Here is a 14182-nt window from a genome sequence, read left to right as displayed (position 1 = left end):
CACCCTGGCTGGGCCCCTTTTCTTTCTCATCCTCTTGTAGCCGAAACAGTAGGTTCCTACAGTTGGTCTGCAGCCAGGGTGGGGACAGGAAGGTGGGGACCATGGGGATGAGGAGGCCTCAGGGTGGAGGGTGCCTGTCTGTATCCTGGAGACACAGAGTGAGGCCGGCAGCCCAGAAACGCCCACCTTGGCAGACAGACACTCACAGAGCTGACAGGGACCCAGTCTGGGACAAACACTCATTGGCTCTTTCCTGTCCTGTCCCAGATGCTCCCTCCTCAGCCTCCAGATGGGACTCCTGGGGTTCCTGTCCTGTAGGAAGTGTGTATGTGTGTATGTGTGTGTGTGCATGCGCGTGCCTGCGCGTGTGCTTGGGTGTGCATGTGTGTAGGTGTGTGCTTGCTGTGTTTGGTATATATGAGTGTATATGTGGGTGACATGCATTTGTGTGTATGTGGGTATTTGTTTAGGTGCACGTCTTTGTGAGTGCCCATGTGCACACACACACGTGTTTGTGTATTTATAAGCATGTGTACATGTATTTGTATGGATGTGTTTCGTGTGTGTGAGCACATGTGTTCCTAAGCACATGTATTTTTGTGTGTATGTCCACACATGTGCTTGTGTGCTTAAGTGTTTATGTGCTCTGTGTGTGTTCTCACGTGTGTGTCGGAGAGGGAGGTGGTGCTCCATGAGTCCCCAACATGCAAACTTCATATTTAGGGATCGACTTTCATGGGTTTGGGGCCACTTGTGCGCACACACATACACCAACAACAAGGGTAGTAATAATAACAGCTAGCTTCTATTGCTGCTTGGTCCCATTTCTAAACACCCCTTTTTTTTGGTATTGCTTCCCATTTCTTAACACCCTTTTTTTTTTGGCTGCACCCATGGCATATGGAAGTTCCTGGGCCAGGGATCAAACCCAAGCCACAGCAGTGACCCAAACTGCTGCAGTGACAACAGCAGATTCTTAACCTGCTGTGTTGCAAGAGAACACCACTTTTTTTTTTTTTTGGAAGCTAAGTTTATAGAGGCCTAATTCACAAATAGTAAGTTCAGGCTCTTTAGGTGTACAATTTGAGGAATCCTGACAAATGGGTACATCTATGTAACCCTTACATAATCAAGATTGAGAACAGATCCCCCCCCTTCCTGTCCCTTTGTGTAGTCAGTTCCCTCTCCCACTATCAGTATCCTCCCCCACTACCAACCCCTGCCACCACCCATCTCCTCTGTCCCTACATTTGGCCTTTTCCAGGAAGTCATATAAATAGGATTACGCAGAACCCAGCCTTTTGAGTCTGTTCTTGAAACTCAGCAAACTGCCTCAGAGACCCATCCACGTTGCTACATGTGTAAGTAGTTTGTTCCTTTAAAAAAATAAAAAATAAAGATACAAACACATACCATAAAATTCACCCCTTTGAAGGGTATAATTCCGTGGTTTTTAGTGTATTCAGACCGGTGCAACCGTCGTCTATAATTCCAAAATATTTTTATCACCCCCCTAAAAGAAGCCTGGTCCCATGAGCAGTCACCTCCACCCCCTCCCCCAGCCCCTGACAACCAGGAACCAATTCTCAGGGTCTGTGGCTGTGCCTTTTCTGGACATTTCCCATCAATGAAGTTTCACACTATATGGTCTTCTGTGTCTGCTTCTCTCACCGGGCATCAATATTTCAAAGTTAGTTTGTTCCTCTCTTTTCTTTTTTTGCCTTTTTAGGGCAGCACCCGAGGCATATGGAGGTTCCCAGACTAGGGGTCCAATCAGAGCTGCAGCTGCTGGCCTACACCACAGCCACAGCAACACCAGATTTCAGCCGAATCTGCAACCTACACCACAGCTCACAACAATGACAGATCCTTTAGCCACTGAGTGAGGCCAGGGATTGAACCCACATCCTCCTGGATACTAGTCAGATTCCTTTCCGCTGAGCCATGACAGGAACTCCTAGTTTGTTTCTCTTGATCACTGACTAGTATTTCAACCTATGGTCCCACCTGTTTGCCTGTTCACCAGGAATGGGGAGCTGGGTTGTTTGCTGTTTCTGGTGGTTAGGAATAAAGTTGCTACAAATATTCACCACGGAGGTGTGGACCTAAGTTTTCATTTCTCCTGGATAATACCTAGGAGTGGGGTTACCGGGCCCCCTGGTGAGAAAACGCTTTACATTAATTCATTTATTCTTCATAAACTAGGAAGGAAATACTATGATTAGATGCATTTTACATATACAGAGAGTAGATGTTCCCACAAAGGCGCGGGCGCACACAGACACAGAGCAAGCTGGGATCTTGCCCCGATCACCCACAGAGGCCCGCCAGGATCCACGCACATGCCCAAGACTCCCAAGGGCGCACACACGAAGCAGCCGGGTTGTCACGCCCCACACCCCCGGAACAGACGCCGGTGGGGCCTGCAGACCCAGACGTGCTACAGACACACTGCGATTTGTTCATCTTTCCAGCCAACTCGTCTCGTCCTGACAGTAATTAGCTCCCAGACTGGCGGGGAGACGGTGAACAGGCTCAGAGTCATCGCCGCGGCTCCACGCCCACAGGCCACCGGCACCCTTGTGTGTGGTGGGGGAGCGGGCGGGCTTGGTGCCCCTCCTCCTCTCCTCCATCACAGACAGGCCCTGCAGGGTCAGCTAGGGTTTCCCACCCTCTCCTCAGAGCCAGCAGAGGCTCTGTACACAGATCTACGGTGCTTTCCATGCGGTATCCCATGAACTTGTGCATGCCTGAACCCCCCAGGCGTGCAAGTGTGTCGCTGCACCGGGACCCGGGCACTCCACACTCGGGGAGCGTGTGCACGCGGCTGGGTGCTCCTGGAACTTGCGGGCGCGCGCCCAGGGCCGGCGTGGCGGGGGTGGGGGCGGGGCGGGGGGGGTCTGAGTTGGATCACGCCCCGCCCCGCTGCTCTGACGGGCCGGAAGACCTGTGGCGGCGGGCACTGGCGTCACGGATTTCCACTGGAGACCTTGCGCGGGGGCCGGGATTCCCTGGCGCAGGAACGCCTGTGACGGCGGCGCCCGCCTGCGCCCGCCGCGCGGGGAGGTTGGACCTGGCTGGGATGACATCAGCCCCAGCGTTGCTGGAGCTGGCCTGGGCGGGAGGAGGATCTGGAGAAATGAAAGTGATTCTGGCTGCGGAATCGCGCCCCAAGCCTTGTACTTGCCCGGCTACGGGTTGAGCGCTGTGTTCCGATCAGCCCTGAGCCAGGTGCGGCCAATGTCCCCATTTCACAGGTGTGGAAACTGAGGCTCGTGGGCCCTCACCTGTGAGACTTGCATGCCTCAAGTCCTCATCTCGGGGTTCTCAAAGAGTCACCCAGTCGAAAGAGTGAGGGGCCGGGGCTGGAAGCCCCCTTTTCCCAGCCCCTTCTGGGGTCTCGATCCCTCACCCACCAGTGTCCCTCTCTTTTCCGTAGCGAGCGGGCTCAGAGAGGGCCTGGGCTGCCCTGGCGCCACCCAGCAAGTTGGGCGCTCAAGCCAGGTCTGTCCACCCTGTTGGTCTCTCCCCAGCTCTGGCCCCTGCGGTGGCCAGAGGCGTTGCCGGCGTCAGAGCCGGGCGCCCAGGCTGCCCGGCGGGGTGTGCCCACCGGCTGGCTGCCTTTGTGCTGAGGCCAGGACGAGTAGACTCTAAAAATAGCCTGGGAGGAGGCGAGGGCTATTTTTAGCCTGCGTGGCGGGGCTAAGGCCCTCTCGATTCCTGGGTCAGCAGCCCTCAGGCCAGGGAAGTGGGGAGGGGGAGGGGACTCCACTTTACAGGGTCCTTACCCTTCCTGGGAGTTCCGACCCCTCCAGGTCTTGGGGTCAGCACCCTCCGCCCCCGGCCCTGTTCAGTGCGTAGCCAGCCCTGGGGAGGGCGGCTGGGGAGAAAACCTGGGGCGGCGGGGGGGGGGGGATTGCCCGAGGCCACCTTTCCTGAAACCCCACCCGTTTCTCTAGCTGCCCAGGCCTTTTGTGGGGCAGGGAGGCTGCTTTCTATTTTGGGAAGGTGTTGGAATAGTTTATCCGGCTAAAAATAGCCGGTTTGGGGATTCCTCCACCCAGGCTGGCCGCTCCGCCTCTCCACCTCCTCCTCCTCCTCCTGGCTGACCAAAGGCTTGCCTGGATCACAAAGGACAGACAAGGACAAACAGCCCCCAGGAGTAGGGGTCTCCCTTGGGGCAGACCTAGTGGGGCGATTTCCTTGTTTCCTGATTGTGGGGGAGGGGCCGCTTAAGGGCGTTCCCACGTTCCAGGTGAGCCAGACTTTCTGGCCTCCGTGACATCTCACATCAGAATTCCGTCTCCTGGGCAGGGTGGGGCTTCCCCGACTCACCTTTCACCTCCTTTCAGGGTTGTGACTGTAGGCTCTGCTGTGAAGGGGTCTTGACTTCTACACTCTGGCTGAGGCGGGGAACAACATTCCCAAGAGGGAAATCTGCATGCGTGGGTAAACCGAGGCACAGAGGATCCAGGGCAGGAGTGGGACCCATTTGAGGCTCATTCCCCAACCATTTCATCTCTATTTACACTTGAGAGTTTAACAGCTGGGCAAACTTGAAGTAGTGACTCTATCTCTCTGTGCCTTCAGGAAAATGGCATAATAATCACGATAACGATATTGTAAAAACACAAGTGCACAGATTAGAGACTTTAGAACGGAGTCCTAGCAGGTGATGGAATGGGCAGCCCCAGAAAGGATGCTGCGATGGTTGGCTGGAGCAGAGAACATTTTGGGTTCCAGGTGGCTCCACACTTTGAGGCTTGATGCTCCTTACTCATAGTCCTTGAAGCTCAAAGGAGTGACCCTTTGCTATAGATCAGGAAATTGAGACCCTGGGATAATTTCATGGGACAAGGGCCTCATGACTGGTGACACATGGGAAGCCAGAGAGGTGTCCTGACTGTCTTGGCTCTGACCTGCACCATATTCCACAGCTGCCTTTTGCATTCATTCACCCGTTCCTTTCCTTCACTCACTCGGCAAATATTTGTTGGGCACTGTATGAGTTTCCTATTGCTGCTGAAATAAGTCACTGCAAACTGCCTTAAAACAACGCAGACTGATTCTCTTACAGTTCTGGAGGTCAGCAGTTTGAAGTCCATCTTACTGGGTTAAAATCAAGGTTTCTGCCAAGTCCGCCCATTCCTTTTGGAGGCTCTGGGGAGAATTCCTTTCCTTGCCTCTTCCAGGTTCTAGAGGCACCAGCCTCCTTGGTTTATAGCCCCGCAACCAGTGGCCTTTTCTGTTGCCTCTGCCATCACATCACTTTCTCTGACTCTGAACCTCCTGCCTCCCTCTCCTAAGGATCTTGAGAGGACATGGACTCCCCAGGGGGAATCCAGGATCATCCCCAGGTCAAGATCCTTAATCTAATCCCATCAGCTAAATCTGGAAAATATTCATAAATTCCAGGCATTAGGACAGACATCTTGGAGGATGGTGCTTATTCAGCTTACCCTAGGAAGCCAAGGAGGCACAAAAGCTGACAGGTGCTTGCCCTCAAGGAGCACGGGGTCCATGGCCCTGTGGATCAGGTGGTCACAAGGATAGACATGATTATAAACAGGGTTGCCAGATAAAATGCAACACACCTGGTTAAATTTGGGATTTTGGATAAATTTTTAGTATCTATATACTATTATATTTAACAATATCTGGGACATACAATTAGATTTTTTTCTCCCAGGCTAGGGGTCAGATCTAAGCTGCACCTGCCAACCACAGCCACAGCAACGCGGGATCCTAGCGGTGTCTGTGACCTACACCACAGCTCAGGGCAATGTGGGATCTATAACCCACAAGCGAGGGCTCAAGCCCGCATCCTAATGGATACTAGTTGGCTTCTTTTCTGCTGCACCACAATGGGAACTCCCAGAAATAATTTTTTTAAGTATATGCTTCATTTAATATTTGAGTTGTACTGATACGAAATATATACACTACTCCCGTGGGTGACTAGACCCCAAATTACAGTTCGGCAGGAAAGGGTTTTTATCAGAGGCAACAAGGTAATATGTGTGTTAGGATCGCATTGGCCTTGGCGTAGAGAATAGGCATAAGCACAGAAGTACGTTCTTCACCCAGCTTTTCATTTAGCGCTGTTCCAGGGACTTGCAGTATCTTCCAGCCTTTGGGTGGGCGGTCCCATGCTGCAGGCTTGTGCTAGCACATGCGTATCGCGCCTCGTGCCCTCCAGCTCACTGGTCCTCTCGCCCAATCAGAGGCCGAGCCTTAGCTGGGTCTGAGGGTGCACGAGCTTCCGCGGCTCTGGCGCCTTCTGTGCAGCCTCCGCGGGATGGCGGGGGGGGCGGAGCCTGGAGGTGGGCGTGGCGTAGCGCCGCTTCCCGGGCAGTGTGCCCTGAATGCAGACTTTCCGAGGCTTTTGGACGGGTACCGGGGCTGCGGAGCATCTGGGAGGGCCCGGCCGGCGTCTAGAGACCCCGGGGTGTGGCCATTCCCGCGCCTAGTGCCCTGCCTGTTGTGGGCGCGAGCCTGGGGGCGGTGCCCGCCCTCAGTGGCTCCTCCCAGTGATTTGGGCTGGAGGTCGAGGCTCTTGGAGGGGGCGAGGCTCTTGGAGGGGGCGAGGCTCTTGGGGGGGTGTCTCTGGTACCCCGGTCTCCAGGGCCGGCCTGGGAAATAGGGCGATGGCTGCGGCTCCCCTTCTGAGAAGGGGGATTGGATCCTCCTCTGTGGCCGCCCGTCTTCGGAGAAATGGGCAGGAAGTGGAGAGGAAGTGGCGGCCCCCAGCCCTGCTGGCAGGTCCTCGGTCCTGGGATGGATGGAAAGGCAAGCCGCCTAGACTGTCCATCTCCCCGATCGTTCCCCTGGATCATAGCAGCCAAGACAACGGGCGATGTGTCTCTTAGTGTTTTACTTTTACCATCCTGCCCTGTGATTTTTGCTGCCTGGCAAAAGTCTGGCAGGGAAGATAAGACCCTGGAACAGAGAGTAAATGGGGCTTGGCATTTGGCTGGAAGGGCCCGAGAGTCAGAAGAGAACCCGGTTCCTGGGACTCTTTAATCAATAGAAATTGATAAGAGGCCACAGGAGAAATTCAGGCACAGCTTTACTGGAACTTGTGCTTCCGCAAGAGGGAGCAAGAAAAGTAACAGATTCCCTTTCTGGATCCTGGTGGAGGGGCAAGCTGGTCCCTTAAAGGTGGTGAGGGTGGGGGCAGATTGCAGGGTCAGATGGGAGGGGTGGTTTAGGTGGTGTCCTCCCCCCCCCCCCTCTGCCCTTGGTGATGTTGTCTGCAGGGATCATGCGCAGGACCCTGCTTTTGCTCACCACACTTCAAAAGTGTCAGTGGGGCTTTGGCCTTTTTTTTTTTTTTTTTGGTCCTTTTGTCTTTTAGGGCCATACTCGCTGCAAATGGAAGTTCCCAGGCTAGGGTTCAAATTGGGGCTGGTGTATGCCAGAGCCACAGCAACTCGGGATCTGAGCCAAGTCTGTGACCTACATCACAGCTCACTGCAACGCCAGATCCTTAACCCGCTAAGCAAGGCCAGGGATTGAACACGCAACCTCAAGTTTTCTAGTCGGATTCACTTCCTGAGCCAGGATGGGAACTCCAGGTTTTGGCCTTTTTGTATCTTACTCTAAATAATTGTTCCACTTGTGTGGGTGTTCCTATCATGGTGCAGTGGAAGTGAATCTGATTAGAAACCATGAGATTGTGGGTTCGATCCCTGGCCTCCCTCAGTGGGTTAAGGATCCGGCGTTGCCATGAGCTGTGGTGTAGGTTGCAGATGTGGCTTGGATCTGGTGTTGCTGTGGCTCTGACCTACGCTGGTGGCTACAGCTCCAATTCGACCCCTAGCCTGGGAACCTCCATATACCGTGGGTGTGGCCCTACAAAGACAAAAATAAATAAATGTTCCACTTGTGTATGTGTTTGGTTATTCTTAGTCCCTTATAATTTCTTTGTATTCTATTGCTGGAGGAGACCCTTGATCACGTGAAAGCGCTGCAGTAGAGGGTCCCAGATCCCAGCCTGTTTCATTTGTCCCACAGGCCAGGGGATGTCAAGGGCATTACAGAATCTTAAGACTGTCAGCCAGTTTTAAGTGTTGGAGGCTTATTATGTACTTTATGCCTATTAAATATCTTTACAAGAACCTGGTGCTACTAATTACCCTTGTTTCACAGACGAGACACTGAGAAAAAGAGAGTTGAGGGGCCGAAGTCCCCCAGCTAAGCTGGTGGTGGACAACCTGCCCCTTTACCATTTCATGGCTTGGCCTCTGGTTGGGATGCTCTGAGGCCATGAGACATGCTGCCCAGCTGGCCCCATGTTCCTGCCCTCCCAGACACTCAGAGGGAGATAGTGGGTTCCACCAACCTGGGCACTCCAGACAGCCTTCAGGAGCCCACAGAGGGGATGTCTCCAAGGGTGCTGGCCAGGAAAGAGACCAGACAGGAAGGTGGCTGGGACGAGCTGGCCGTAGACTCAAGCAGCAGGAGTGTCAGGGGATGCCGGCCCCCACTCCTTCCTCCCAGATGGGGGATTTCTAAGACCAAAGGGTGGGATCTTGGCTCCCTTTTACCGCCAAGCCAGAACTGTTTCATGTCTCCCACTAGATGGGGGACTGTAGCTCTTACCCCATAGGTGTGCCTAGGTTGTCCCAAGAAATTTTGAGGCCCTGGTCTGGGAATTCCTCCTCTACAGATGCAGCTTCCAGGTGGCTTTGGGGATGGGGACATGAGTGTTTGTCAAACTCAAAATCCTACTAGGAGTTCCCAGGTAGCTCACTGGGTTGAGGGCCTGACATTGTCACTTCCGTGGCTCAGATTCAATCCCTGGTCCCAGGGGACTTTCACATGTTGTGGGTGAGGCCAAAAAACAAACAAACAAAAACTTCAAAACCCATCTAGACTCTCCTGAGATGTGGGGAGGGGTTGGGGGCAGTACAAGCAGAATTTTCCTGAATGTTCTGTAGGGGAAGAACTAACCTTTCTCCTGCTAAAAGCCAACCTTCTACCCAGGACTGGAGGCTCTAGAAGGGGGTGTGTCATCACATGCTCCAGAATCCCGTTGCCATCAACCTGTGATGATTCATCTTCTCAATAAAAGGAGAGGAGTTGAGTTAGCAGACATCATTAAGATGTCTCTAGGAGTTCCCATTGTGACTCAGCAGAAACGAACCTGACTAGTATCCATGAAGATGCAGGTTCGATCCCTGGCCTTGCTCAGTGGCTTAAGGATCTGGCATTGCCATGAGCTTCAGTGTACGCGCAGATGCGGCTCAGGTCCCACTTGGCTGTGGCTGTGGCCAGCAGCTGAGGCTCTGACTCCTAGCCTAGGAACTTCCATATGCTGTGGGTTCAGCACTAAAGAGAAAAAAAAAATCATCTCTGGAAACCTAAGAACAGAAGACCAAAGTTATGAGAAGGGATGTGGTCCTGGCCACCTGCTGGCTGGCCCCACCCACCTCAGTGTGGAGCACAGACTGCATGCTGACCTGAGGGAAAAATGTCTTTCTCAACTTTGGGTTTGGGGTCCTTCCCAGAGTGATAAATTCAGGCAAGAAAGAGCCTGACATTCTTAGAATTGGCTCTCTAGAGAGGCCTTGCATCACTTTTTCCATTGTAAACTCTGTGCTGGTATCTCCAGACCAGCTACACATGGACAGCAAAAAGTGCCGAGCCTTATGTGGCCACCCAGGGGGAACTCCCTCATCTGGGACACCTTGCTGCCCTTTGGGGTGTTTCCCACAATCATCTCTCTGGATCTCAGTGGTGGGGAGACTGAATCCTGAGCCTGCCTCATTGGCTACTGGGGCTCCAGAGTCCAGCCCCTGCCTGTGAAGGTCTTCCGTGGAATCTCAGACACTCAGCAGGGTGGGCTTCCAGAGGAGGGCTGATCCCAGTGGGAGGGGTTTGAGGTTGGTTGTGGGTCAAAGGCAGAAGTCCTGATAAACTGGATTAAAGTCATTGCTTAGATAAGAACTTTTGCATCCACACCACGGCCTCACGCTTTTTTTTCTTTTTCTTTCTTTCTTTTTTTTTTGGTCTTTGGTCTTTTTAGGGCTACACTCACGAGATATACAGAAGTTCCTAGGCTAGGGGTTGAATCAGAGCTGTAGCCTCTGCCCTACACCACAGGCACAGCAAAGTGAGATCCAAGCCTAACCTGAGTCCTCGTGGATACTAGTTGGTTTCGTTGCTGCTGAGCCGTGATAGGAACTCCCCCCTCCCCCTTTTTTTTTTTTCAATAAATCACAGCAGCAGCTTGTTGTAGGATCTTAGTTCCCAGACCAGGGATCAAACCTGGGCGGCAGCGGCGCAAGTGCCGAATCCTAACTGGATCACCAAGGAACTCCCAGTCTCACACTTTCTTTAGTATGAAAACAAACCTTCCAATTATTAGAAAGATTGGTGGGAGTCAGATGTCAGCACATGTCCAAAGGTTTCTCGTCAGTAGAGTCTATTGGTGCCAAATGTTTAAGCATAGAAGAATGCCTGGAGACGATATGAGAAAAAGAACGTATGTATATGTCGACTGGGTCACTTTGCTGTACATCGGGAATTGGCACACCATGGTAAACCAATTATACTTTAATAAAAAAAAAAGAATGTTTGATATGAAAGGTGAAGACAGGTGTGGAGAGGCACTGCTCGCGTGTCTTCAACGAGGGAAGATTACCCTGGCTTCTGGGAGTGCGGTCAGTGGATAACCCTCAGCTGGCAGCCCCTTGAGGAAGCGCTTCAGGTGCAGAGGCTGCTGGCCCCAGGTCAGCCCATCCAGTAGCTCATCAAGGTGGAGGGAGAGAGGCCATGAGGTCAATTCTAAAGGACTGTTCCAGCTCCAGAGCTCCAAGTTCTTTCTTTCTTTTTTTTCCCAAGTCCTTTCTAGTAAACATCCTGAACAGGACGACTGGGTCTGTGTGTGGGTGTGTCACATCTCCTGTAGGGAGATGAACTTGAAGTTACAGAAATGGTGAAAACAGACAGCAGACTTGAGTTTGCAGGGGTGGGGGAGGGAAGGATTGGGACTTTGGGATTAGTAGAGGCAAACTATTCTCTATAGGATGGATAAACAAGGTCCTCCTGTATAGCACAGGGAACTAACTGTATTCAACCTCCTGTGATAATGCATCATGGAAAAGAATCTGAAAAAGAATGGATATACGTATAGCTGAGTCAATTTGCTGTACAGCAGATATGAACACAACATTGTAAATCAACTATACGTCAATAAAATCATTTTATATTTTATTTTATTTTTTTGCTTATTAGGGCCACACCCGCAGCATGTGGAGGTTCCCAGACCAGGGGTCGAATCAGAGCAGCAGATGCTGGCCTATGCCACAGCCACACCAATGCCAGATCTGAGCTGCATCTGCAACCTACACCATAGCTCACGGCAACGCTGGATCCTTAACCCACTGAGTGAGGCCAGGGATCGAACCCGAAACGTCATGGTTCCTAGTTGGATTCATTTCTGCTGCACCACAAAGGGGAGCTCCTATTGATAAAATGATTAAAAATATCTTCTAACTTGAAAAGACAAAAGCAAGGAAAAAAAAAAAAAGAAATGGTCAAAGAATGGTAGGACTAGTCTTTCAGAACTACTGCAGGATCTTTACAGTTCCTATAGTTCTTGTTTTGACTTCATGTTACTGGTGTGAGATTCATCTCGGTTGTGGATTGTGCCTCTTACTGTTATGAAGATACCCCCGAAGGTCTCATTTGGTGCTTTTGGCCTTGCTTTCAACTCTGAAACTAAGCACCAGTGGTTAGACTGACTTGCCCAAGGTCACAGGGAGGCCAGGCAGTTTCCACTTGTTGAAGTTTTTAAGTGTGTTTAAAAGAAGAAGAGGAAGAAATCTAAAAACAGGATAAAGGAATTGTAGAAGGAAAAATATAGGTTGTAGTAGAGAAAAGGCAATACATAGTTTAAAAAGGGATGATAGGATTTATAGACATGAATTTGCTGGGCACTACAGAAGGCGTGGTTGGGAGATGGGCTGCTGATTTAAAATTGTGTAATGGATCTGGTCTTCCCATGCTTTTCACTTGTGGTTTCTTCTGAAGAGAGCATCCAAGTCTGAAGGGGCGCCAAGGCCAGTGATGGAGTTGGATATACATACATCTGGCACCTTAATCCTGAGTTCTCACCACCGTATTCATGTCCCTATTCTGCACTGCTCAGCATTTTGTGTTGATAAATTAAAAGAGCATGATGTGCTGGAATGGCCCTGTGCCATAGTCCTGACTGCGGGGAGGCTGCTGTCATGCAATGGTTCTGAGCATCTGAGTTAAAGGTGAGCCTCTTCATTTCATAAATAAGATGCAGTCATTTTGCTTTGAAAGGGACATAGTACATATTTTTTTTAACTTTACAACACCTCCTGAGCAAGGGTTTTGTGAAGGAGAACGCCATGTCAGTGAACACTTGTACACTGCGTTTCTTAAAAAGTTGGTTGCAAATGCAAGAAAGGTTACAGGTTCCCGTCTTCTGAACAAACTGTCTTGCAAGTTCCTGTGCTGAGAGGCAGGCCAGCTTTGTGGGGCTTCGCTTGCTCCCCCCACAACCATCCACGTTTAGAAGGTTAAATGCTTACCATCGTGACATTTGCAATTTTTGAACAAGGTGCCCTCAAATTATGGATCTGGTCCCAAAGAGAGGCCTTGTGACTCAGAACTTGCCATTTCTCCCCTCTTGGTTTCAGTGAACTCATGCGTGGAAGGGGTACATCTAAAAACGATACTAGTGTCTTAAGTTCGTGTATCGACCTGATGGTCATTCCGAATTCCTTGCTGACTCTCTGGGGAAGGTCCCACATAGTTCGTTCCAACTCAGCCCTTGGACTGGACCGGCTGGCTGCTGTCCTGTTTATAGGGTTCCCAGAGCTGATTAGAAATGTTCCAGACTCCTTAGCATGAAGGGTCCTGCCATCCCCACCACCTCCCCTCCCCTGCCCGACTCCAGCACACCTGGCTCCATGGCCCCCGGCCTTGGCTGCAGTGGCTCTGTCCATCCGATGTTGTCACTTCTTCCCACCTCATCTCCCAGCCCCAGGTTAACCTTAGAGGTGCCCAGTTATGTGACATTCCTGGGGCTGCCTAACAAAGTGCCACAACAAGGTGGCTTAAGACAACAGGAATATATCCTCTCAAAGTTCTGGAGGCCAGAAGTCCAAAATCAAAGTGCTGACAGGGCTGATTTTTTTTTTTTTTTTTGGCTTCACCCACAGCGTGCAGAAGTTCCTGAGCGAGGGATGGAACCCTTGCCACCACAGAGACCTGAGCCTCAGCAATGATAATGCCAGATCCTTAACCCAGTGTTCCACCAGGGAACTCCATGAGCTTGTTTTTTTTTTCTGGAGGCTCTAAGGAACCACCTCAGGCCTCTCTCCAGCTTCTGGTGCTGCTGGCAATCCTTGGCTTGTGGCTACATCACTGGATTTCTGACTCCATTGCCTTGTGGCCTCCTTCCCACTGTGAGTCTCCCTGTGTCTCTGTATCCAGACCTCCCCTTCCTTTCTCTTATGCAGACACGATCGCTAGATTTAGGGCCCACTGGGATCCAGCATGACCTCATCTTCACTCAATTTCACCTGTAAATCTACTTCCATCTAAGGCCACATCCAAAGGTACGGGGGTGGGGGTGGGGGGTGGTTAGGACTTGAGCATACAATTGCGGAGGGAACAATTCAGCCCAATGCACGAGACCAGCTCATGCTCTGCAGCTTCTCCTGGGCCCTCTCCCTGAGTCTCCAGGTGGAGTCATGTCTCCCACTCTGTGGACTGATGACTTCATAGAATTTGCTGACTTCATTCAATGTCCCTGGGCCATAAGCTATGGACTGGCTCTTCATACTGAAAGCAGGGAGTGTGTTTGCTGGGAGCACAGTGAGTTATATCCTCAGCACAACAAAAGAATTTGGAAACATCTGTTGCAGTGGGTAGACCCATGTCTTCCCCTAATTTGTGCTCACCTGGAAACTCACAGGGTGATCTTTCTTGGAAATAGAGTCCCTGTGGATATAGTTAAATTAGATGAGGTCATGCTGGAGTAGGTGGCCCTGCCAATGACTGGTGTCCTTACAAGATGGAAGTGTGCACACAGCCACATAGGCCTTGTGACAACTGAGGCAGAGACTGGGGATGAGGACACCAGGGATGGCCAGAAGCCACCAGAGCTGGAGGGGGCAGCAGGGGCCCTCCCCTGGGA

General features: G+C 51.5%; 1 long non-coding RNA gene across 1 annotated transcript; it reads right to left on the bottom strand.

Annotated features, from left to right (window-relative positions):
* Window positions 1-1662: 1662 nt before the first annotated feature.
* Window positions 1663-6939, bottom strand: LOC146405542 (uncharacterized). The gene is made up of 2 exons (XR_014837933.1): window positions 4336-6939; window positions 1663-3131 (listed from the first exon to the last, which is right to left on the bottom strand). It is a non-coding gene; the product is annotated as an uncharacterized LOC146405542 (long non-coding RNA).
* Window positions 6940-14182: the final 7243 nt, after the last annotated feature.

This window comes from Sus scrofa, chromosome 2 (assembly GCF_054392235.1).
Source record: "Sus scrofa isolate SSC_HxYL_T2T_F1_AM1 chromosome 2, Sscrofa_HxYL_maternal_Yorkshire_Landrace_v2.0, whole genome shotgun sequence".
NCBI lineage: Eukaryota > Metazoa > Chordata > Mammalia > Artiodactyla > Suidae > Sus > Sus scrofa.
This window is presented reverse-complemented; position numbering and strand designations above follow the sequence as displayed.